At 32.2% G+C, this 23801-nt stretch overlaps 1 long non-coding RNA gene across 1 annotated transcript; it reads left to right on the forward strand.

The window, feature by feature from the left end:
- The first annotated feature begins 6515 nt into the window (after positions 1-6515).
- Positions 6516-23186, forward strand: LOC116665513. The gene is made up of 3 exons (XR_004322186.1): positions 6516-6601; positions 7512-7514; positions 23176-23186. It is a non-coding gene; the product is annotated as an uncharacterized LOC116665513 (long non-coding RNA).
- Positions 23187-23801: the final 615 nt, after the last annotated feature.

Raw genomic sequence — 23801 nt, forward strand, 5'->3', positions numbered from 1 at the left:
ATTTACGTGCTAAGCTATGCTACTTAATAAAGTAAAATAGCATACTGATGCTTAGGAACAGCATTAGAAAGAATTAAATACAGACATAATATGATTTTTTGTTTGTTTTATAGCTTAAACTTTGCTAATTAAGAAGGTCAAAATGTATATATAGAGATGTAGAGAGGAGACCCATGTACTTCAAACTAACTTCATGCTTTGCACTTTTCTAGAACTCAAATTCTTTCCAAAGCATCTGGTTAGCCCCTAAACAGGGATGCATTCTAGAACCAGGAGAATATCTGTACCAAATGGCAAAGATCACTAGGCCAACTCGATGAGCGAAAACTACAATACCGTGAGCAAAAAGTGCACAATATGTACCAAGAATAGAGGCTATTTTAAACAGAAAATTTGACAGGCAAAATGGTAGTTTGTGGCAGACTAATTGAAAAACAAAAAACTCTTTGAGGAGAAAGTACTCACTGACAGATTTATCAACATGATACTAATCTTGGCCAACCCCCTGAGGCTGATGGGCATGTAGACCACTAATAATGTAGCCCCAGTCATTGAGTTTCTCTACTTCTAAGTTTTATATTCTAATTAACTGAATTATACCTTTACCTCTGTGAGATGAATTTTCCTTTTCAATAATCAGGAAATAATGATAGTACCTATTTAACAGCCTTACTGAGAGGAATTCATATGTTAAAGCATGTAAAGTTCTCAGTACAGTGTCTGGCATACAGTAAGTACTCTGTAATTGAAGCGTACACAGGCATATGTCCAAAGTTGTTGATCATTTTCAATGAGGAAAAGTAATACAAACATAAATGTGCTGAATAATGAATTACATCTTACATGTGTATACTGAAAGATGTGCAGTAGTTAAAATGATAGCATGGAATTTAATGTACTGACATGGAAATACGTTCCTTCTAAACTATTAACTAAATAAAGTAGGTTAGAAAATAGTATAAAGTTTTCTCTGTGTCTGTATATGTTTAGTTATGTATGCATGGATATACGTATAAAGTGAATTTTAAAGATTATGTACCAGTATTTTGATTCTCTGTTTTATTTTAATTTAGCTGATAGAATAACCCTAGTTTCTCCATACCCTTCTGTGTGTGTGTGTGTGTGTGTGTGTGTGTTTACAATGAGCATATTTTATCCTTAAAACTACGAGATAGCTACTTGGGTTTATTAAATTTAAAATAAAAAACTAATAGCACTCTTAGTCTAAAAACTAGCACAAGGGTAAAGACCAGAGTGATAAAAAGCAAGTAACCCTATAAAATAGCATACAAGATTTAATTTGTCTTACTGACTAGTGTAAAGTCCCATTAAGGTTTTTTTCTTTATACAAGAAGGCATTCTGAAAAATATGGGAATGTAGAGGGATTTTCATTGTCACCATGCTCAGTCAGAGGACTATAATTTGCTAAGAAACCCCATCAGAAAACCAAGCTAACAGCAGGCTTGCTGCATAAGAGCAGAGGCCAAACTTCTACAGCTTTGGCATATAAAGCATTTTAGATGCTAAGATGACAGAACTGCTCATAAAACCATCTGCTATTTACTGATCCATCTGTTGGTCAGCAGAGAGCTATCAGAACCCAAGAAAATCTTTGGTCTGAGAAACAGCACAATTTCCCCCCCTTTTTTTTTTAACTGGGAAATAGCATTAACGACTTACGTGGGCAGCATTTTATTACTGCAAACCACACAGTATCAGTTTGTACTCATTATGGTTATCATGATTTATAATTAAGAAAATCTAGCATCACATTTTATGCCTTCATGTAAAACTATATATACAGAAAGATATTAAAGATATGTATAAAACAAAATGAGTTAGTTCGGCATTCCTAATATATGAGGAAAAAAATTTGTTAAGCACTTTTGCTAAACAATCATGTGCTGCCCAAGTATGAGATGAAGTTACTATAAAAGCAGTCTAATTTGAATTACATGGTTGACATAATTCAATAAAATAAACATCAGATCTTAAAAATTGTTCACAGATCTTAGGAAAATGAGAAATGCCAGCAACTTTTGTCATTTATAAAACTACAAATACCTTAGTTATAAAAAGAAGGGGTCGAATTTTAAAGTTAAACTGGGGTTCAATGACTACACATCCTTAAAATATTTTCAACTAGATTATTTAATTTTATAGCAGTGTAAAATTACCATATATTAAAAAATTGAAAAATTATAAAAGAATAAACACACAAACGTATGCACACGTATAACCAAATGTTTGTATTCTGTACTGATTTTTCTCCTTCTTTTCTACAATTAACAATGTCTAGGAGTTTATCCAAATATAGACAAATAGATTTGCCTCATTCTTTGAAAATTGTATAGTATTCCATTATATAATTGTACTACAATTATTTAATCAATCATTAAAGTTACTTAGGTTGTTTGCCATTTTATCATTACAAAAGATGCTACAATGAACATTTTTACACAAAGAAAGTTCATGCATCTGTAAGTAAGCAAATCTGTAAGATAAATTTCTTCAAGTATAATGGCTGGTATATTTCCATTTTGATAAATATTGCCAATTTTTTCTCCCCAGAAGTTGTACCAGTTGCTAGTACTCCCTACTAGCAACATATGAATTTCTCATCAACATCAACAAAGTGAGTTGTCAATATTTTTACTTTCATCAATCAGATGATTTTAAAACTTTTGTAGTTTTAAGAATTATTTGTGTGTTAAATTGGTCCATCATCTGTTATTATTACTTGCAAATATTTTTCTCAAGTTCGTTTTCCCCTGGCATTACTCCTGTTGCATTTCAAATAGATACATTTGAAAATTTTATGTAATAAAAATATCAACTTTTTGTTGTTTCTAGATGATTTTTAGTCATACTTCCAAAGACATTTCACATTTAGATTTCTTTCTCTGTGTATTCTTCCAGTATATTCCTGGATTTTTTGTAAGTAAAAAGTCCTCAATCCATTTTAAATGGTTTGAGGGTAAGTTGACTTTACAGATTCAATTATGTTTTCCAACCCAGTTGTCTCAAAAATTTCTGAATAATCCATCTTTTTCTCACAGCTTTATATATCTGGGATTAATTCTAGATTTTTTCCGTCAGTGAACATAACTGGCTATTTATGCACGCTAATATATTGTTTTAATGTTTTAGATGTAATATTTTAATGACTGGGAAAGTTTAGAAAATAATTCTAAATGTTTTTAATTATTAATTACAATATGTGTATGTTTTAAAAACAGATATTATACAAAGCTAGTGACAATAAAAATAAAATTCCTTCTCATCACTAGTGCTAATTTTAAATATAAATTTTTCAACCATTTCTTTAGTGGGCTGCCTTCAGAATCTCTAAATACACTTATGATGGAAATTTCTTCTAATAAACTCTAATAATACATTTGTCTGTTTTTATTACTGTACTATACTGCATAATCAGAAAGAATCAAAGAGTAAGAAAGGCTCATAATAGATAAGTAGAACCCTGCCTTACCACTTCCCAGATTTCCATATCCTACTTCATGATGCATTTCTACATTTTTTGAGGGTTAACTACTATTGATATTATGCCTTCTCCTGTAGTCTTTCTATATTAATAGAATTAATTCAGTTTTCTCATAATTAGGTCTGTATGTTATATTATTTTCCATCCTTTTACTTTTAACCATTTTATATTTAAGGATTTCTTTTAGACAACATTTAGTTTGGTTCTGTCATTTCTGAGAATCTTTAAATTTCAATTATGTTATTTAGTCATTTGCTTTCAATTTCATTAACAATGTTTAAGTTTAACACTACTATTTTACTATTTATTTCCATTTTTGTTCTTTTTCTCTGTTTCTAGCCTTTTATATTAATTGCTCATTTTTGTTATCCAGATCTCCTATATTGAATTAGTCTGTATAATAGCTCTAATTTTTAGTCATTACCAGTTTTCTAAAATTTGCTATATGCATCCTTCATTAACACAATCTACCATAATTTATTGTATTGCCTCAAATTTCCTTGTTTGTTTTTTGTCCTGTTTTTTAATTATTATGAATTTCTTAGTTTTAATTTTCCCCTGTGATCACTCTTTTCTGTTTTTGTATTTTGATCATATTCTTTCACTTTGTGAGGATTCCTCAAGTATCTGGTGATTCTTGACTGCCTAAACATACTTAATAATGGGGCAGTAGAAATTCTGCTGTAAACATTAAGGTAAAGGGTTAGACTTGTTGACTGAAAGGTTCTGCTTTTGAGTGTGGTTGTTGGCTCATCAGTAATGTTTCAGAAATGTTTGGGGTCACTTTTGGTTGTCACGATTATTGGAGAGCTCTGTGAATAAAAATAGCTAAAACTCATTCAGTCCTTATAATGTTTCTTTACATATAAGTATATTTTTTTCAATATTTTAAGTAACCTAATCTATAAAGCTGCTCTATGGGATAGATCCTAATATCTTTGCACTTTTTACCTGAGAACATTTGATTTTGGCATGTCATGGATCAGATGCCAGATATTCTTATGTGTAGGAAAATCTTCCTCTTACCTCCTCAGTTTGGATTTAGTCTTCCCCAAATGCCTATTCCTGCCACAGAGTAAATGAGTGTGGAGATGTACCTTCTGTTTTGGGCTCCTTCTGTCCAGGAGATTAAGATTTTCTCCTTTGGTCTTACCACCCACCCCAACTGTTCTGTGACTTCTCCAGATAACGAATCTAATTTACAGAGAGGACCACTTCTGTTCTGACCTGTGTAAAATACAACACTGGCATCAGGTCATTCTACAAAGGAAGGTGAATGAACTAATAAAAATTTAAACTTGTTATAAGCTGTATTTCCTATTGTTTTCTTCATTTTACTTGATTTTCAGGTCTAGCTCTGGTATGAATAAACTTGGCTGAACTTCTTTAGATTGCTACCTCAGTCATCATTGAGCCATCTGACCTCCCTTGTGAAGCAGTCTTTGAAGTCATATATAAACTAATGATATTTTCCAGTATTGTTCATTGCTGTGGGTCAATACTTTTATCAATTTATTTTCCATGACTTTATTAGGATCCTGGGAAGGAGGTGATGTATACAAATTGATGTAATGGACCATCTTCAAGGGAAACTTATTAAAAATCTTGGTAGTGTTTTTGGAGCCACTTCTTTCCTATGTTTGGAAGCTGTGTACTGCCATTTCTGAAATTATGGGAATGATCAGGCATAGAAGCAAATTATGTTCTTGGTTAAGATGTTTAAGAGTATTGTACCCTGGGAATAACAGTGGGAGAGGATACTATTTTTACTCAGATGTGTAGACATTTGATGTGTAATGTTCACTGAAAATAAATTAGAATATGCAGTATTCATACCCTGTTAACTGCTACCTAATCACCTCCTTCTCTTCTTACTTTATGATTTAAAATCAGCTTGATTAATCAAAAAACCTTAAAAATCAGAGATATAAGGGGGCAAAAGAAAGAAATTAAGGAAAAAATATTTTGTTCTAACACTCTTTCTTTGGGGTTTATATCCAAAATTTGTGCATTCATTAATTATTAAGTGGTGTAAGTAAGAAATATTTAACTCTATTTTTGTATTCTCATACTAGTACTCACTAAACTTAGAAATAAACCATAATTGAGAAACCTAACTTAAATATTACATAATGAGCATTTATTAATTTGTTCCACAATTGAAAGTAAAAGCATCTCTGCATTTTTTAAATAGATGATTTGTATTTTTATATTCTTATGCATTGTTACACATGTCTGACCATACACTGGAAAGGTTTTCAAAAATTAAGACATTGATGGGGAATGACATAAGTCTAGGTATTCTGTTAATACAATTGCCATATATATATATATATTTTTTTGTCATATTTCTCATATTTTAGTAGTTTATTTTCACTGCTACCTCTCAGGCTTCTTTAACACTTACCTTGTTGATTTATACTGCCTTACATAATAATTTCTCTAGTCACATTATACTGATTTTCATGAATTCCAGCTAGATAATTGGCTAACATTGAAATATACTGAGTAGTATTGCAACACATTTAAAACTTGACTGAGGAATGTGATCTTTTCCCAAGCAACAATATGATGTAGGTTATGTTCCCTGAATTTCCCTTGTCAATCATCTTTGAAGGAAATTGAATAATGCTTCTTGTTAAATATTTTCCTCCTAAATAACCATCCAACGTCAGTAACTGTAATATTTCTTGTTACTTTTTTAAAACTTCTTTAATTTTGTCTTTTTTCATATAATTAAGGTTGAATTCTTCATTATTTAGATGCCATATATAAAGATTTTTATATAAAGAACTTTCATAAAGTATTTTTAGTAGTAAAGAAAGATTATCAATGTATACTTCCAATTAGGGAAATAGATATAAAAATTAGGAGACAGCTATGATGGGATGTTATACTTTAGAACAGTCCTGTTTCAGAAAAAAATCCAAAATAATAAAAATTCACAGGAAAGTGTTAAAGTGAAAAAAATCAAGAAATAAAGTTAAATATGCACAAAGGATATATACACACATGTACATGAAATATCTTAATGGACATCATAGCATATTAAATGATTTCTTTGGAAACAATGATTTATGTCTGTTTTTCAAATCAGAGTTAAAAAAAATTTTTTTTTACCAAAGGGAAAAGGAAATAATGAACAATACACATACATAAGAATAGAACAAACTCCAGATGAATCAAGGATCTAAAGGTAAGAAGTGAAACCATATAATGTTAGGAGATAGCATGGATGAATTCCTCTATAATCTGGGTATAGGGAAGACTGTTCTAATTATGCTGTTTAACATTTTGATAAAGTTGATTACAGAAAACTATTTTAAAATATGCAACCCAAAAGTTAATTTTCTGTGCATAAACACTAACAACAAACTGGGAGAAAATATTTGCGGTATACATATTATATATATGTGAATTTACATATATGTGCACAATATATACACTCTGTATATGTATATAGTGAAAACAACCAAAACCTTTTTTAAAAATTATACAAAAATGTGTTAAAATGTCCCTTAAACATACTGAAAGATGTTCACACTTACAGTTAGAAAAGGCCATGTATAATGCAGTGAGATGCCACATCTCCCTTAATAGATTGGCAAAAATTAAAAAGTGCCATAACATATTCCTTTGGCAAGGCTTTGGGGAAACAGGGACTCTCATTATGGCTGGGAGGCATGCAAACTGGTACAGTATTTTGGAAAGAAATTTGGGAATATCTAACAAAACTATACATTTACCTTTTGACTCAAGCATCCTCCTTTTGGAAATTTACTCCGGAGGTATATATGCAACAATACCAAAATGCATATGCACCACTTTATTCATTACAACATTAATTTGTAATTTTGCCATTACAAAACATTGGAAACAAACCAAATGCCCATTTATAGGAGGATTGTTGAAAAAACTATGGCACCCTGTAGACTTAACAAAGAGGAGGAAGATTTATTCATAAAGATTTCTGGTAAATATTTTTAAGTAAAAAATGCCAAGTAAAAGAGTGTCTACAACACCCAGTTTATTTTATATGTATGTATATATGTATGGAGCAAGAGAAAGAGGAGAAAATATGTATGTGTCTACTTATTTGTGCAAAGAGAGGTACAGGAAAAATAAAGAAAGGTACAATGTATTCTAAAAATATTCACACTGCAGAAAAAATAAAAATCACACTGCTTGTAGGGCAAAACTAATTTTTCCAAATCTCTAAAACACATTGTTACTTTTGAGATCTATGTCTTATTTTTGCTGAAATCTATCACAGTCTCTGTTCTCAGGGAACTGATACTGTGGTGTAACAAAAAGAATAAATCAGCATTTCAAACCTTAAAAGCAGTAGAGCGATAAAAATATGTTGATGTTGTGATAGAAGTATGCATAAGTGAGGTAGGCTAGACAGAAATGGTATAGTGTTAAAAGCACCAAGACTGCTGAATCTAACTAGGTAGGATTAGGTGGTTTCTATTTGATGTATGATGCAATCTGCAAACAAGAGAAGTACGAAGGGTTTTCAATTAATGCAAGTGTTTGGCTTGGCTCTCCTTTCAGTTTCTTGCCATTTGCTCCTGCAGGTAAACTTTCTGTTAAGTGGTAAAATCCACTCTGTGAAAAGAGACACTTAACAACACAGAAGAGGCCACAGCAGTGTCTTCTCACTGGTTTTTGTTCCACTGGCTGAGGATGGTGCCATGTCAGTGCTCAAAGTCTTATCTACTACCAAATAAGAAAATCTTCACCTCACCTTCTTATATATTCTGGGATTCCATTTCTTCCTGTGCCATTAGACTTAGAGCAGGTCTGGGCATGGTCAACCACAGGAAATTAACCATAAGTCAGAAAGGAAACATCAATATTACTAATGGCTTATCAGAGAAAGAGCTTCAAAGACAGGCTGATATTTAACTTGGCTTGAAAATAGTTTATTCTTCACCAAGAAGAGAGTATAAGTGCATTTTTAAAAATTAAATTAAACTTCTTTATAACAAAAATTTAAGATAATTGTAGCTTCACATGCAGGTATAAAAAGTAATGAAGGGATGTTCCATATATCCTTTACCCAGTATCCCTAAGTGGTGGCATTCTGCAAAACTGTAGTAAAATACCACAACTAGGATATTATTACAGCCAAAATACAGAATAATTCCATCATTACAAGTATCCCTCATTTCTTCCCTTTTATAGCCACATCTACTTCTCTCCCATCACTACACCCTCCTTAATCTCTGGCAACCATTAGTTTGTTCTCCATTTCTATAGTCTCAACATTTCAGGAGTATTATATAAATGTAAATATACAATATATAGCTTTTAAGAATTATCTTTTTTTTACCCAGTATAATTATCTGCAGATTGAACTAAATTGTGGTGTGTATCAATAGTCCTTTCCTTTTTCATTGCTGGGTAAAATTCCATTGTATAAGTGTACAACAGTTTGTTTACCCACTCACCTATTGAAGGTATCTGAGTTGTGTCTAGTTGGGGACTATAATGAATAAGGCTACTAATATACATTAACATACAGGTTTTCATGTTAACGTAAATTTTCATTTCTCTGGGATAAATGCCCAGTGGTACGAGTGCTGAGTCCTCTGTTAGTTGCGTGTTTATCTTAGTTTAGTTTTAAGAAACTGCTGAGCTGTTTTACAAAGTTACTGTACCATTTTACATCCCCACCAGAAATGCATAAGTTGTTCTGTATCCTTACCAGGATTTGGTGTTGTCAATTTTTTTTTTATTTTAGCCTTTCTGATAAGTGTATAGAGGTATTCATCGTGGTTTTAATTTGCATTTCACTAATGACTCGTCATGTTGAACATCTTTTCATGTGCTCATTTGTTACCTGCATGTTCACGTTGTTGAAATGTCTCTTTTTGTCTTTTATCTGTTACCTCCTTGGATTTTTAACTTTTATTGTAGAGTTTTTCGGAATTATTAAATAAAATCTCTGTACTAATGTGCTTTTTAAGATATGAGCAAATATTTTAGCCCAGTCTATAGTTTGTCTTTTCATTCTTTTAAGGGTTTTTCACAGAGCAAAACTTTTAATTTTGATGAATTCTATTTGCTTGATTTTTCCTGTTATGGATTATACTATAGTGCCAACTCTGAGAACTCTCTGTCCAGCCTTAAATCATGAAGAGTCTTCTACTATTTTTTCTAAAATCTTTTTATAGTTTTACATTTTGTGCTGAGTACATAGTCCATTTTGAGTTAATAAATGTCCTGTTGCTCCAACAGCAAGGTTCTTTTTGTAAGAGTTATGTTTTATTTGGCCAGCATTTCTGAGGACTTGAACCCCTTTGAGCCCGGGATGAGAGCCTATCAGATCACTCTGAGGGACTGCTCCAAAGAGGTAGGGGAGGAGCCAGGATATATAGGAGTTTGATAACAAAGTCCAGGGAATCTTCTTATGCTTATTTTATATATATTGTCCAGGATTTTGGTGCTTTTTCTTTTTTTTTTTTTTTTTTTGTACATAAAAGGAGAATAAAAAAAAAGTCTGCTTCATCTTTCTGGAATTGGAAATTCCACTCTTTCTAGAGCTTTTTAATATGAAATTTTAAGACTGACAATCTGTTTTTAACACATATGCTAAATTAACACCCATCCCATTCATCCTAATTGCAGTTAATACTTGAGTTAAATCTAAACTCCCATCCAGTCCTGCCAAAATTACATTTTTAGAATTTTTTAAATGATTTTTTAAACTTTCTTTTATTCAGTTATAGTCAGTTTACAATGTTGTGTAAATTTCCCGTATAGGGCACACTTTTTCAGTTATACATGAACATACATACATTCATTGTCACATTCTTTCTCACTGTGAGCTACCACAAGATCTTGTATATATTCCCCTGTGCTATAAAGTATAATCTTGTTTAACTATTCTACATATGCCTGTCAGTATCTACAAGTTTCAAACTCCAGTCTGTCCCTTCCCACCCCTCTCCCACTTGGCAACCATGAGTTTGTATTCTGTGTCTAAGAGTCTGTTTCTGTTTTGTATTTATTTATTTATTTATTTTTTTAGATTCCACATATAAGTGATCTCATATGGTATTTTTCTTTCTATTTCTGGCTTACTTCACTTAGAATGACATTCTCCAGGGACATCCATTTTGCTTCATATGGTGTTATGTTGTCGGTTTTTATGGCTGAATAGTATTCCGTTATATAAATATACCACTTCTTCTTTATCCAGTCATCTGTTGATGGACATTTAGGCTGTTTCCATGTCTTGGCTAGTGTAAATAGTGCTACTATGAACATTGGGGTGCAGGTGTCATTTTGATGGGGGGGTCCCTTCTGGATATATACCCAGGAGTGGGATTCCTGGGTCATATGGTAAGTCTATTCCTAGTCTTTTGAGGAATCTCCATACTGTTTTCAACAGTGGCTGCACCAAACTGCATTCCCACCAGCAGTGTAGGAGGATTCCCTTTTCTCTACAGCCTCTCCAGCAGTTGTCATTTGTGGACTTTTGAATGATGGCCATTCTGACTGGTGTGAGGTGATACCTCATCGTAGTTTTGATTTGCATTCCTCTGATAATTAGTGATATTGAGCATTTTTTCATGTGCCTATTGATCATTTGTATTTCTTCCTTGGAGAATTGCTTGTTTCAGTCTTCTGCCCATTTTTGGATTGGGTTGTTTGTTTTTTTCTTATTAAATCATGTGAGCTGCTTATATATTCTGGAGATCAAGCCTTTGTCGGTTTCATTTGCAAAAATTTTCTCCCATTCCATAGGTTGTCGTTTTGTTTTACTTATGGTTTCCTTTGCTATGCAGAAGCTTGTAAGTTTCATAAGGTCCTATTTGTTTATTCTTGCTTTTATTTCTATTGCTTGGGTAGACTGTTCTAGGAGAACATTTTTGAGATTTATGTCAGATAATGTTTTGCCTATATTTTCTTCTAGGAGGTTTATTGTATCTTGTCTTATGTTTAAGTCTTTGATCCATTTTCAGTTTATTTTTCGTATGGTGTAAGGGAGTGTTCTAGCTTCATTGTTTTACATGCTGTTGTCCAGTTTTCCCAACACCATTTGCTGAAGAGACTGTCTTTATTCCATTGTATATTCTTGCCTCCTTTGTCGAAGATTAGTTGATCAAAATTTTGTGGGTTCATTTCTGGATTCTCTATTCTGTTCCATTGGTCCATATGTCTGTTTTTGTACCAATACCATGCTGTCTTGATTAGTGTAGCTCTGTAGTATTGTCTGAAGTCTGGGAGAGTTATTCCTCCAGCCTCTTTCTTTCTTTTCAGTAATGCTTTGGTAATTCTAGGTCTTTAATGGTTCCATATAAATTTTATTATGATTTGTTCTAGTTCTGTGAAATATGTCCTGGGTAATTTGATAGGGATTGCATTAAATCTGTAGATTGCCTTGGGCAGTATGACCATTTTAACAATATTGATTCTTCAAATCCAAGAGCATGGGATATCTTTCCATTTTTTAAGTCTTCTTTAATTTCCTTCATCAATGTTCTATAGTTTTCCATGTATAAGTCTTTCACCTCCTTGATTAGATTTACTCCTAGGTATTTTATTACTCTGGGTGCTATTTTAAAGCGGATTGTTTCTTTATTTTCTTTTTCTGTTGATTCATCATTAGTGTAAAGAAATGCAACTGATTTTCGAACGTTAGTCTTGTAACCTGCTACCTTGCTGAATTCTTCGATTATTTCTAGTAGTTTTTGTGTGGACCTTTTAGGGTTTTCTATATATAGTATCATGTCATCTGCATATAGTGACACTTTTACCTCTTCTTTTCCAATTTGGATCCATTTTATTTCTCTCTCTTGCCTGATTGCTGTGGCTAGGACTTCCAAGACTATGTTGAACAGGAGTGGTGATAGTGGGCATCCTGTCTTGTCCCAGCTTTTAGTGGGAAGCTTTTGAGTTTTTCGCCATTGAGTACTATGCTGGCTGTAGGTTTGTCATATATAGCTTTTATTATGTTGAGATATGTTCCCTCTATAACCACTTTGGTGAGAGTTTTTATCATAAATAGGTGTTGAATTTTATCAAAAGCTTTTTCTGCATCTATTGAGATGATCATGTTGTTTTGTTTTGTTTATGGTCTCCTTTGTTGTGCAGAAGCTTATAAGTTTAATTAGGTCCCATTTGTTTATTCTTGCCTTTATTTCTGTTGCTTGAGTAGACTGCCTTAGGAGAACATTTTTGAGATAATGTTTTGCCTATGTTTTCTTCTAGGAGGTTTATTGTATCTTGTCTTATGTTTAAGTCTTTGATCCATTTTGAATTTATTTTTGTGTATGGTATAAGGGAGAATTTTTTAAATGATTGATGTCATACTATCTTCAAAAAAGGTTGCCCCCAAACTGTGCCATGTCGAGGATAAGAAGGGAAATTTTATAACTCATTTAATAAAAGTGAAAAATCAATTAATGCAATCTACATAAATCAACATAAGTAAAACATATATACACTATTATGAAAAATAGAAAAATGCATATAGTTTAATTTCATTTATATTTGAAAGCAATGTGCACATATGGTATAACTATTGTATAAACAGATGAAACACAAAACAGAGGAAAGATTTCTTCTAGTGATAAGATTAGGCAGATAAATATTGTGAATATTTTCAACTGATTAAGCTCATGGTGGATATGTAGATATTCAATGAATTTTTTAAGCCAAATTATGTGTTATATGGATGAATAGATAGGTAGATAGATAGATAGATAGATTGTAAGAAGTTAATTCTGGGAAGTTAGATTGCAAAAATAGGAAGATTATTACTTTTTAACATGAAATTTAACCTGTTTCCTGTATTTTTACACTTTATTATATGTGTATATGTGTGTGTGTGCTTGTGGATAGAAATACTTATATTGAACATCATGTTTAATATATATTGAAAAAAGGTTTGTAAAGATTTACATCAAAATTTTCCAGTTTAATACCTGGGATGTTGAATTAAACACTGGGGCTCAATGGTGGAGGACTTTTGTATTTCTTTCCTGATTATTTACATATTGTTAAATTATGTTTATAATGATATATTAATTTTTAATTTATAATTATTAATTTAAAGCTACGAAATTTAAAAAAAAACACATAAAGGTCACTAACAACAAAGAAAACTTATTTTTCCTAATCCCAAATAAAAGCAAATTATTTCTTAATTTTAAATAGTCAGCTCATATGTAATATGTCCTTTTCAATTCTTCTAGTTGTTAAGTAAGCTTGAAATGATTTCTAGAGATCCAAATAAATGGTACATTGATTTTATTATTCATTTTTCCTTTGTCTTAGAGGAAACTCATGGGAACATTATAAACCTTTGCCAGTCATTTTTATGTGACATGAAGACTGGCCATTTTTCTACTAAACAATTTCTTACAGTCATCTGGATTTCTAGTCACATTCTGGAGTTCATCAGATATCTGTATGACTGAGATATCTATAACTAGAACATCTTTAAAAATATCTTCTCAGTCCTCCATGACATGTACATGCTACATACTGCTACTCACGGTTTTAGCCCATTGAATGAAGGGTATGGGTATAGTCCTCACAGGCTTTATAAACTAGCAGTATATTTTCTTGCTTGTGTACGTGTGTTCCATTTTATCCCTTTCATTTCAGTCTACTCTATCCACTGTGTTCCTTCCTTCCACTATTTAACAAACACCTAGTTTAGTAAAACACCTAGTTTAGTAAAAGTCATTGCAGAGAGCCTAATTTTTTCTCAATTCAGTTATTAACAAAGAAGATGTATCTTAAATTACATGTAATACCTACCCTTAAATATTTTTTCTCTCTTAAATATTTTTATATGTCTAGGTTTAGTACTTTTATTTATTGTTTCTTTTATTCTCATGATAGCTTATATGACCAGTACATACATGTCAATAAACATATATAATATAGTTTTAAAAATGGCATCTAATTACCATTTCAAATGTAATCCTCCAAATGCACATATTTAATGAGGAAAAAAGATTGTTTTACATTTTGAAGTTAGAAATTTAGAGAATAATTATTTCATAAAAAGTAAGAATTTGGCCTGCAATCTGTAAAGGTAAAGTCATTGACTTTATTTCAGATTGTGCACAAGTGACCTGAAATCATATGTTCTTAAAAGATAAGGAGGAAAAAAAACAAATATTTCAGGTGCTATAAAAGTACATGTAATATGTGATAATTTGGAAGACAAATAAATGAGTTAAGCCATACCTCTAAAATCTGTAGATTAGTCATAGTTTCCCTGAATTTGTTCCATAATATTGCTAAGCTAATTTTCAAAATATTACTAAAATTCTACACATTTGCTGAAACCTACATTGTATTCTAAATACACAAAATATTTTGTTGAATTGCTATTGAAAAATTATTTTGTCACCCATAGGCAATCTGGAGCAAAGCTAACTAATTATATTTTGTAGGCACAATGGACTAAAAAAAGCAAACAGATACCAGATGGCAATAAAAGGGCAATTATCAATAACACAGCAAGAAAAGAATTGCCCACATCAATTAAATCCATCAAAACAGTAGGAATTAAAATAAATAAGTTAATTTGCATTCATCTTCTATGCCCAGATATATAAAAAGTTAGATAAAATATCCATTTGTCTAACAGTAGGCCTCCTGCAATACCCATGATTGACATTCTGTTTAAGCATATTGGCCAGCAAAATGGTTTCTCATAGATTAAAAATGAGGTCCCAATTACTGTCTAGTGATTTTGCTATGTTATTACTGGCTGAAAGCTACAAGGCAGAGAAGATTTTATTGTGGTCAAATGATAAATATCCGTATACTCAATATACTCTTGAGAATCCACTACTAGTATCTATAAGACCATGACGTTACTTCTCAGAAACCATGTTTTCTCTCTCTTAATGTCCACCTACTGCTATTGTCATAGTCTTCATCAGAATAGAAGTAAACATTAAAAGAGCCAAATACTGTATTGGGATTGTAATTTTCTGGGGGCAAAATAAAAGTAATTTTAAAAGAGCCCATTTGGTAGCAATTGATTAAAATTCTGCTCCATCCATTAATTTTAACCATGTAGACTTTGTTCTTTTTTCTGTTAACAGCCTCTGATCATCTTTAGAAAATTTGCAGAAAAAGATTCAATCTGGAAAATGGCTATACTTTCAGATTGATTGCCCTTTAGTTACTAGTTTATTTTCTGCTCTCTTTCACAGGACTGTTTCTCCATAGAAGTGTATTTAAACTAGTTGACCAAAACAAGTAGAGCTAGGAAGAATATGAATGACCTTGTGCCAGGCTAGTCTGGCCTAATACGTGGTCATTAAATAGAAAGTTTTTATTGATAGTCGAAGGATTATTATTTGGGAAAGTAGTTTCCTTTCTTCTGGCATCTGGTTTAGTTAGCATGATATTTCTGAAAAGCCAAAGTAACTTTAAAAACAAAAATTTATAATATGGACAAGTAGCACTGAACACAGTGAGGTCACTGTCTTAACTCCAGTCTAAAGTTTACAAAATTTTAAAAACTGGATTTTATAGGGCATGGTAACCTCAGCATTTTAAAAAGGCAATTTTTTTCTAACTTACTTTATTTGTCATTAGGATGAAGTAGTTCCATTGAAACCCAGTATTATTGTGATAATAACATATTAGTGTAGTTTTGCCACTGCAAACTAAGTGTTCATTCTTACAGTCTAGACAAAGTGTTCATTAAAGGCTATGATTGAAATACTGAAAAGGATTTTTAAATTTACACAGTGGTTTAGGTGCACGTTTTTTGCCTAAAATCTGAATTAAACCTTCCTGGATTAATTTTCCAGATGATTATTGTGTGGACTTGCACATGATAGTTACTTTTCTCTCGGAAAAGATTTATGTTACCTGAACAAGAGAATTTACAAAGTGTATTTATAAAAAATATCTCTTTAGATTCTCTGAACATCTCTTTGAAATAAATAGGTTGTTTTCATCTTGTTTTAAAAATTAGAAAGCAGAGACTCATAAATATCCAAATATGTTCAACTTGAGCATAAGCCATGAAACCCAAGACTGCCTTCCTTTTAAACTGCCTTCCTTTTAAAACATTTTTTATGTTTACATGTTTTTAACAACAGAAAATAGGGCACATTTGAAAAAATGTTCATATTATTATTTACTGAATACAAAGACTTCTCTGTGAATGTTTATAATAGCTTTATTTCTAATCACCAAAAACTAAAATCAGTCTAAAAATCTATCAGCTGATGAAAGGGTCAACAAAGTGGATTGCATCCATGCAGTAGAATACTACTCAGCAATAAAAAAAGAACTAACTACTGAGAGACTCAGTGAGGTAGATGAATCTAAAGTTCAAGTCAGACTCAAATGTCAGGTGTCATTCTATACAGTAGATATTCTATTTTTATAACGTTTTGGGAAAAGCAAAATTGCAGAGATAGAAAACAAATCAGTGGCATTTGCAACTGGTATGGGAGAAACAAATTGATTATAAACAGGCAGAAGGGAAAGTTTTTGGTGTGATGTAAATATTCTAATTCTTTATTGTTCTGATGGGGTATGTGACTGTATACATTTGTTATGATCCATAAAATTGTGCAACTAAAATGGGGAATTCTTACTGTATTTAAATTATACTTCAGTAAGTGTGACTTTAAAATGTATGTTTGTAGATTTTCTAAATATTATAAGAATATATGCAGTGTTCATAATTTTTCTATCTGAAGATATAGGTTATAATTTGTTATAAAGAAATCATCCTTAGACATATACATAGATATTACTAGCAGATTTTCATTTAGAATTAGCTGTGGATTTGAAATATGTTTTAATTCAAAAGTAGATGAGAAATAGAAAATGGAAACCTGGCTGAGAACAGTCAGAGGTGATAGATGCAGTGGTGACTGAAATAGAAGAAACACAGTTTTGTATTATAATATTCATGAATAAAGTCAACATCCTCAAGAAATGATATTCACTAAAAAGATAGACAAGAATGAATCTGCCTATTGGCAATAATCTTTAACTAAGAGAAAAGTCCACCCCTCACACCCCTACTCCCAGTATCCCTGAACCCCTGACTGTAGCTTAAGCAGTTCTTGCCCAAATTTTACTACTTATTGACCAAGTACCATCAATGCAAAAAAGTCCACATTGCCAAAGAAAAGTTGCACCTGACAAGTTAAACAGGAAAGGAAGTCTTTATTTAAGACTACTGTAATAGGGAAGAAAGATTAAACTCAATGCCACAGGAGGGATTTTAAGTACTGGGATGAGCTTGTGTCAAAGTCCTAAAAAATCATCAGGGAAATGCAAATCAAATCCATAGTGAGGTATCACCTCACACTTGTCAGAATGGATATCATCAAAAAGACAACAAATAACAAGTGTGGGTGAGGATGTGGAGAAAGGGGAACCCCCCTGCACTGTTGGTGGGAATATAATTTGGTGCAGCTGCTATGGAAAATGGTATGATGGAACTCCCCAAAAATTAAACTTAGAATTACCATATGATCCAGCAGTTCCACTTGGAATGAAAGCATTAATTGGGAAAGATATATGGACCCCTGTTCATTGCAGCATTATTTACAATAGTCAAGACATCTAAGCAACCTAAATTCACATCAATAGAAGAATGGATTATGTGTATGTATATGTATGTGTGTGTGTATATATATATACACACAAACACACACAAAATGGAATATTACTTGGCCATAAAAGTGTGAAATTTTGTCACTGGCAACAACATGGATGGACCTAGAGGGTATGATGCTAAGTAAAATAAGTCAGATAGAGAAAGGCAAATTCTGCATGATTTCACTTATAAGTGGACTCTAAAAAGCAAAACAAATGAACAAACATAACTAAACATAAACAGTCATAGATACAAAGAACAAACATGTGGTTGCCAGAAAAAATAGAATAAATGGAAGAGAGAAATAGGTGAGGGCGATTAAGAGGTACAAACATTAATAGGTATTCATTGTTGCTTTGATACTGCTAGAAGGAAGGCTAAGAAAAATTTTATACACCATTTAGTGTAAAAAACTCAAAATGATTCTTTGTACACCTGTGCTTATGCTTGTAAATTTCTTACTTGATGAAAGATATTATATCCCTTATAAACAAAAGTTATCTAAACATATCATTTTCATACTCCTGATTGTTAATTGTATGTGTCAACTTGACTGGGTCATGGGATGCCCAGGTATTTGGTTAAACATTATTACTGGGTGTGTCTGTGAGGATGTTTCCAGATGAGATTGGCATTTGAATTGGTAGACCAGGTAAATCATATGCCTTCCCCAACATGTGTGAGAATTATCCAGTCTGTTGAGGGCATGAATGGAACAAAAACACAGAGGAAGGGGCAATTTATTCCCTCTGTCTGTTTTAGCTGAGACATGTATCTTCTTTTTCCTGCCTTCCAACTAGGACTTGCACTTTAGGTTCCCTGGTTCTCAGGCCTTTGGAGTAGGACTTGAGTTACGCCACCTGAGTAGTACAGATAATCAAGCTGGGCTTCTGAACCACCATAATTGCATGAGTCCATTCCTGATAAGAAATCTCTTTAGCTATTGTATGTATACATACATCTATCCAATATACACACACATATAAACATGCATATACAGGCATACTTTGTTTTATTGCATTTCACAGATACTATGTTTTTTACAAATTGAAAGTTTGGGGCAATCTTGTGTCAAGCAAGTCTATCGGCATCTACACTGTATTTCTAAGAGCATTTGCTCATTTTGTGTCTCTGTAACATTTGTTAATTATCCAAATATTTCAAACTTTTTCATTATTATTATATTTGTTATGGTGATCTGTGATGGATAATCTTTGTTTTTACTATTATAATTGTTTTAGGGCACCAGGAACTGCGCCCAAATGAAGCAGCAAACTTAATCAGTGTCTTGTGTGTGTTCTCACTGCTACAGCTAGCAGTCATTTCCCATCTTTCTCCCTCATCTCAAGCCTCCTTATTTCCTGTTATAGCAATATTAAAGTTAGATCAATTAATAACTTTACAGTAGCCTCTGTGTTCAAGTGAAAAGAAGAGTTGCACATCTCTCACTTAAAATCAAAACCTAGAAATGACTGAGCTTAGGGAAGAAGTCATGTCTGAAGTAGAGAATGGCTGAAAGCTTGGCCTCTTGTGCCAAACAGCCAAACTGTTAATGAAAGGGTCAGGTTCTTGAAGGAAATTGATAGTGCTACTCCAGTGAACACAAATGATAAGACAGTGAAACAGCCTTATTACTGACTGTGGAGAAATTATGAATGATCTGGATATAAGATCAAACCAGCCACAATATTTCCTTAAGCCAAAGCCTAATCCAGAGCAAGATACTAACTCTTTTTAATTTCATGAAAGCTTTTCAAAGAAGTGAGGAAGGTGCATAAAAGAAGCCTGAAGGTAGCAGAGGTTGATTCTTGAGGTTTAAGGAAAGAAGCCGTCTCCGTAACATAAAAGTGCAAGGTGAAGCAGCAAGTGCTGATATAGAAGCTGCAGCAAAGTTATCCAGAAGATCTAAGATATTTAAAAAAAAAAGTGAAAGTAACTACACTGAACAACAGATTTTCAATGTAAATGAAACAGCCTTCTATAGGAAGAAGATACCACCTAGGACTTTCATAGCTCAAGGGGAGAAGTCAATGCCAGGCTTCAAAGATTAAAAGGACAGGCTGAGTCTCTTGTCAGGGGCTAATGCAGCTGGTGACTTTAAGTTAAAGGCAGTGCTCACTTACCACTGTGAAAATCCTAGTGTCCTCAAGAACTATGCTAAGTTGACTCTGCCTGTGATCTATAAATAGACCATCAAAGTCTGAATGACAGCACATCTGATTACAACATGGTTTACTGAGTATTTTCAGCCCACTGTTGAGATCTGCTCAGAAAAAAAGATTCTTTTCAAAATATTAATGCTCTTTGGCAAGGTACCTGGTTACCCAAGAGCTCTAATGGAAATGTGTAAGAGATTAATGTTATTTTCATTCCTGTTAACACAATATCCATTCTGTAGCCCATGGGATAATTTCAAGTCTTATTATTTAAGAAATACATTTTCTAAGTCTATAGCTGCTTTATAATGATTCCTCTGATGATCTGGCCAAAGTAAATTGAAAACCTTCTGGAAAGGACTCAACCATTTCAGATGCCATTAAGAACATTCATAATTCATGAGAAGAGATTAAAATATCAACCTTAACAGGAATTTGGAAGGAGTTGATTCTAACCCTCACAGATGACTTTGGACTTTGGTGCAAAAGTAACTGGACTGCAGTTCAAGACTTCAGTGGAAGAAGTAACTTCAGATGTGGTGGAAATAGCAAGAGAACTAGACTTAGAGTGGAGCCTGAAGATGAGACTGAATTACTGCAATCTCATGATAAAACTTGAATGGATGAGGAGTTGCTTCTTATGGATGAGCAAAGAAAGTGGGTTCTTGAGATAGAATCCAATCTTGGTGAAGATGCTTTAAAGATTTTTGAAATGACAACTAAGGATTTAGAATGTTACATATACTTAGTAGATAAAGCCGTGGCAGAACTGAGAGGATTGATTCCACTTTTGAAAGAAGTTCTACTGTGGGCAAAATGCTATCAAATAGCATTGCATACTACAGAGAAAACATTTGTGAAGGGAAGAGTCAGTAAATGCAGCAAACTTCATTTTGTCTTATTTTATGAAATTGCTGCAGCCACTCCAGCATTTAGCAACCACCACCCTGATCAGTCAGCAGCCACCAATTTTGAGGCAAGACCTTCCACCAGCAAAAAGAATATGACTTACTGAAGGCTCAGATGATGGTTAGCATTTTTTAGCGATAAAGTATTTTTAAATTAAGTTGTATACATTGTTTTTTAGACATAATGCTACTTCACATTACAGTATACTATAAACTATGACATTTATATGCACTAGGAAAACAAAAATATTTGTATGAATTGCTTTATTGTAGTATTCAGTTTAATGAGGTGGTCTGAAACCAAACCTGTGATATCTTGAGGTTTGCCTGTGTACATTCATACATATTGCTTCTGTTTCTCTGGAAAACCTTGACTAATACTGATTTTAGTACTGGAGCTAGGTATCACTGAGTCTGTATTTTGGTATTGGAAGTGGGTACCACTATAGTCCACTGCTCTGTGGTGCCTTATCACTAGTCAAATCCAAGAAGCATATTTATTTTGCAGACATGCTCTTGCTCTTTTGGAATATGAACATCTATTTTTAGTGTGAATCTTGATCTAAGTCATTTTGTTTAAAAGGTGTTAAATTTTTTATAGAAAATACATAAAATCTTGCCTATAACAGTAATCAGAATCATCCAAATAATTTATTTTTTATTATTAGCTTTTTAGAAATTAACGTCTTCTATAAAATGTATTAAAAGCCCAGAATCTTTTTACCAACAAAGCTTATGTATGGGCCGCATTTAAAGACTTTTACTGATTATTGTTCTTGATTTAAATGTATATATTATTCTTGTTTACCTTGTACCATTAGGCATATTTCACTCAAACCAATCCTGTAGTTAAACCCTTAATATTTTTAATATAATTAGGAATAATTATTAATAAATCCCACAATCATAGGGTACATTTAATCATTGTATTATAAACATTGTTTTATTATAAAAATTAGGTTTATTATAAAAGTTAAGTAAGAATTATTGTATTTTGGATATTTTTCATTTTAGTGGCAGTTAAATGTTACTCAGCCTGAAGTGCAGAGCATTATAGAATTATTTACCTATGTAGAGAACACACTGATTTTAGAACACTTTCCAATTATTTGAAATTATAATTTGTTACATATAAATTACTACTCCAAAATTATTGTATATATTTGTGTGGACTCTACTTTAAAAATTAAAAGGGATGCTTTCTAAAAATTACACCAATATAAATATTAATTCATAAACAAGATAATTCCAAAGTTGTTTCAAATAATGGGATTTTCTTCATGAGGAGACATGCTTGAAGTTTTATTTATTTGGTCAGTTTGGTATTGAATACCTTGTAAAATCTATAGGCAAATGTTCAGTGTTATTCTGACCATTTTCAAAAGCATTAGCCGTTTATGAATCACCTTTGCTTCAGTGACAGGTCCAGACTCTTTAGCATGGTATACAGATTGCTAGTGTTTTGATTTTTCCTAGCTTCCGAAGATTATGGATTTAAGTTTGAATCGCTCCTAAATGTGCTTAGTTTTCTCTACTGCATATTCTGTGCCTATCCTTCTTTGACTGTCATCTCATGCCATAGGCTCCTGGCCTATACTCTAATTTCAGGAATCAAGTGATATCACTAACTCTGAAAAGAATTTTCCAGACACCTCCTCCAAATCTAAATAAATCCTGTCTATACTGACAAACATCCTCCTTAAATCAAAATCACATAATGGCTAATTTTCTTTACCCTTCACCTTTCTCACCTGACCATATGCTCGTTGAAATTCACAACAACATTTTACTCATTTTTATGTTTCAAGAGCCTGATTTAGTGCTAAATATTTAGAGTTCCATACATGTTTATTTAGAAAGATCCAAATTAATGAAACAAAAAGGTTGGGCACAAAAATAATAAATTCCAAATTGAAGACTCATTGTGTACTCTAGAAAGAAAAGTGAGGTGATTTATTATCTTTCATAATAGTTCACAGATAGGTATATAGATACATAGATAGATATATTGGGTAGATAATACCTCAACTAAGCGTAAAGAATAAAAATCTAGTAATAAACTGATCTTAAAAGAAAATATTAAAAAAATTACTAAAATAAGAACCTTAATGTTTTTACAGTAAGAACATATACATTAAAAAATCACTTTAGTTCCATTTTTATGCCACATCAATATCAAATTTTTACTCAGAACACAGTAGGTTACCAGAGTTTTCTTAATTGTTAGAGCTTTTAGAATTTGAGAAATAATAAGAGTTAATAAGGAGAAGTGACTAAAAAGAAATAAACAAAGAATCACTATTTTAGAAATTTTAAGAAGAAAATTATTGTACCAATAGGGTAATTGTTAATAACTTCACCTGTATCTCTAATACATGATACAAGCAGAAGTGTTTCATTATATTTTTGATTTGCTTAAGGCTTCATAATTTCTAATTGTGAAATGAGGCCTTCTAAATTGTCTAGTAAAATGTGATATTTTGTCATCCTTACATTTTGCACTAACTTCCTCCACAATACTATTACCCTTGTCATGTTAACATAATCTTAAAATTCACCAATCACTGTTGAACTATAGCACCTTTTACTTTATTTTTTTAGTCCTCTGATACATTCT

This window comes from Camelus ferus, chromosome 8 (assembly GCF_009834535.1).
Source record: "Camelus ferus isolate YT-003-E chromosome 8, BCGSAC_Cfer_1.0, whole genome shotgun sequence".
Lineage (NCBI taxonomy): Eukaryota > Metazoa > Chordata > Mammalia > Artiodactyla > Camelidae > Camelus > Camelus ferus.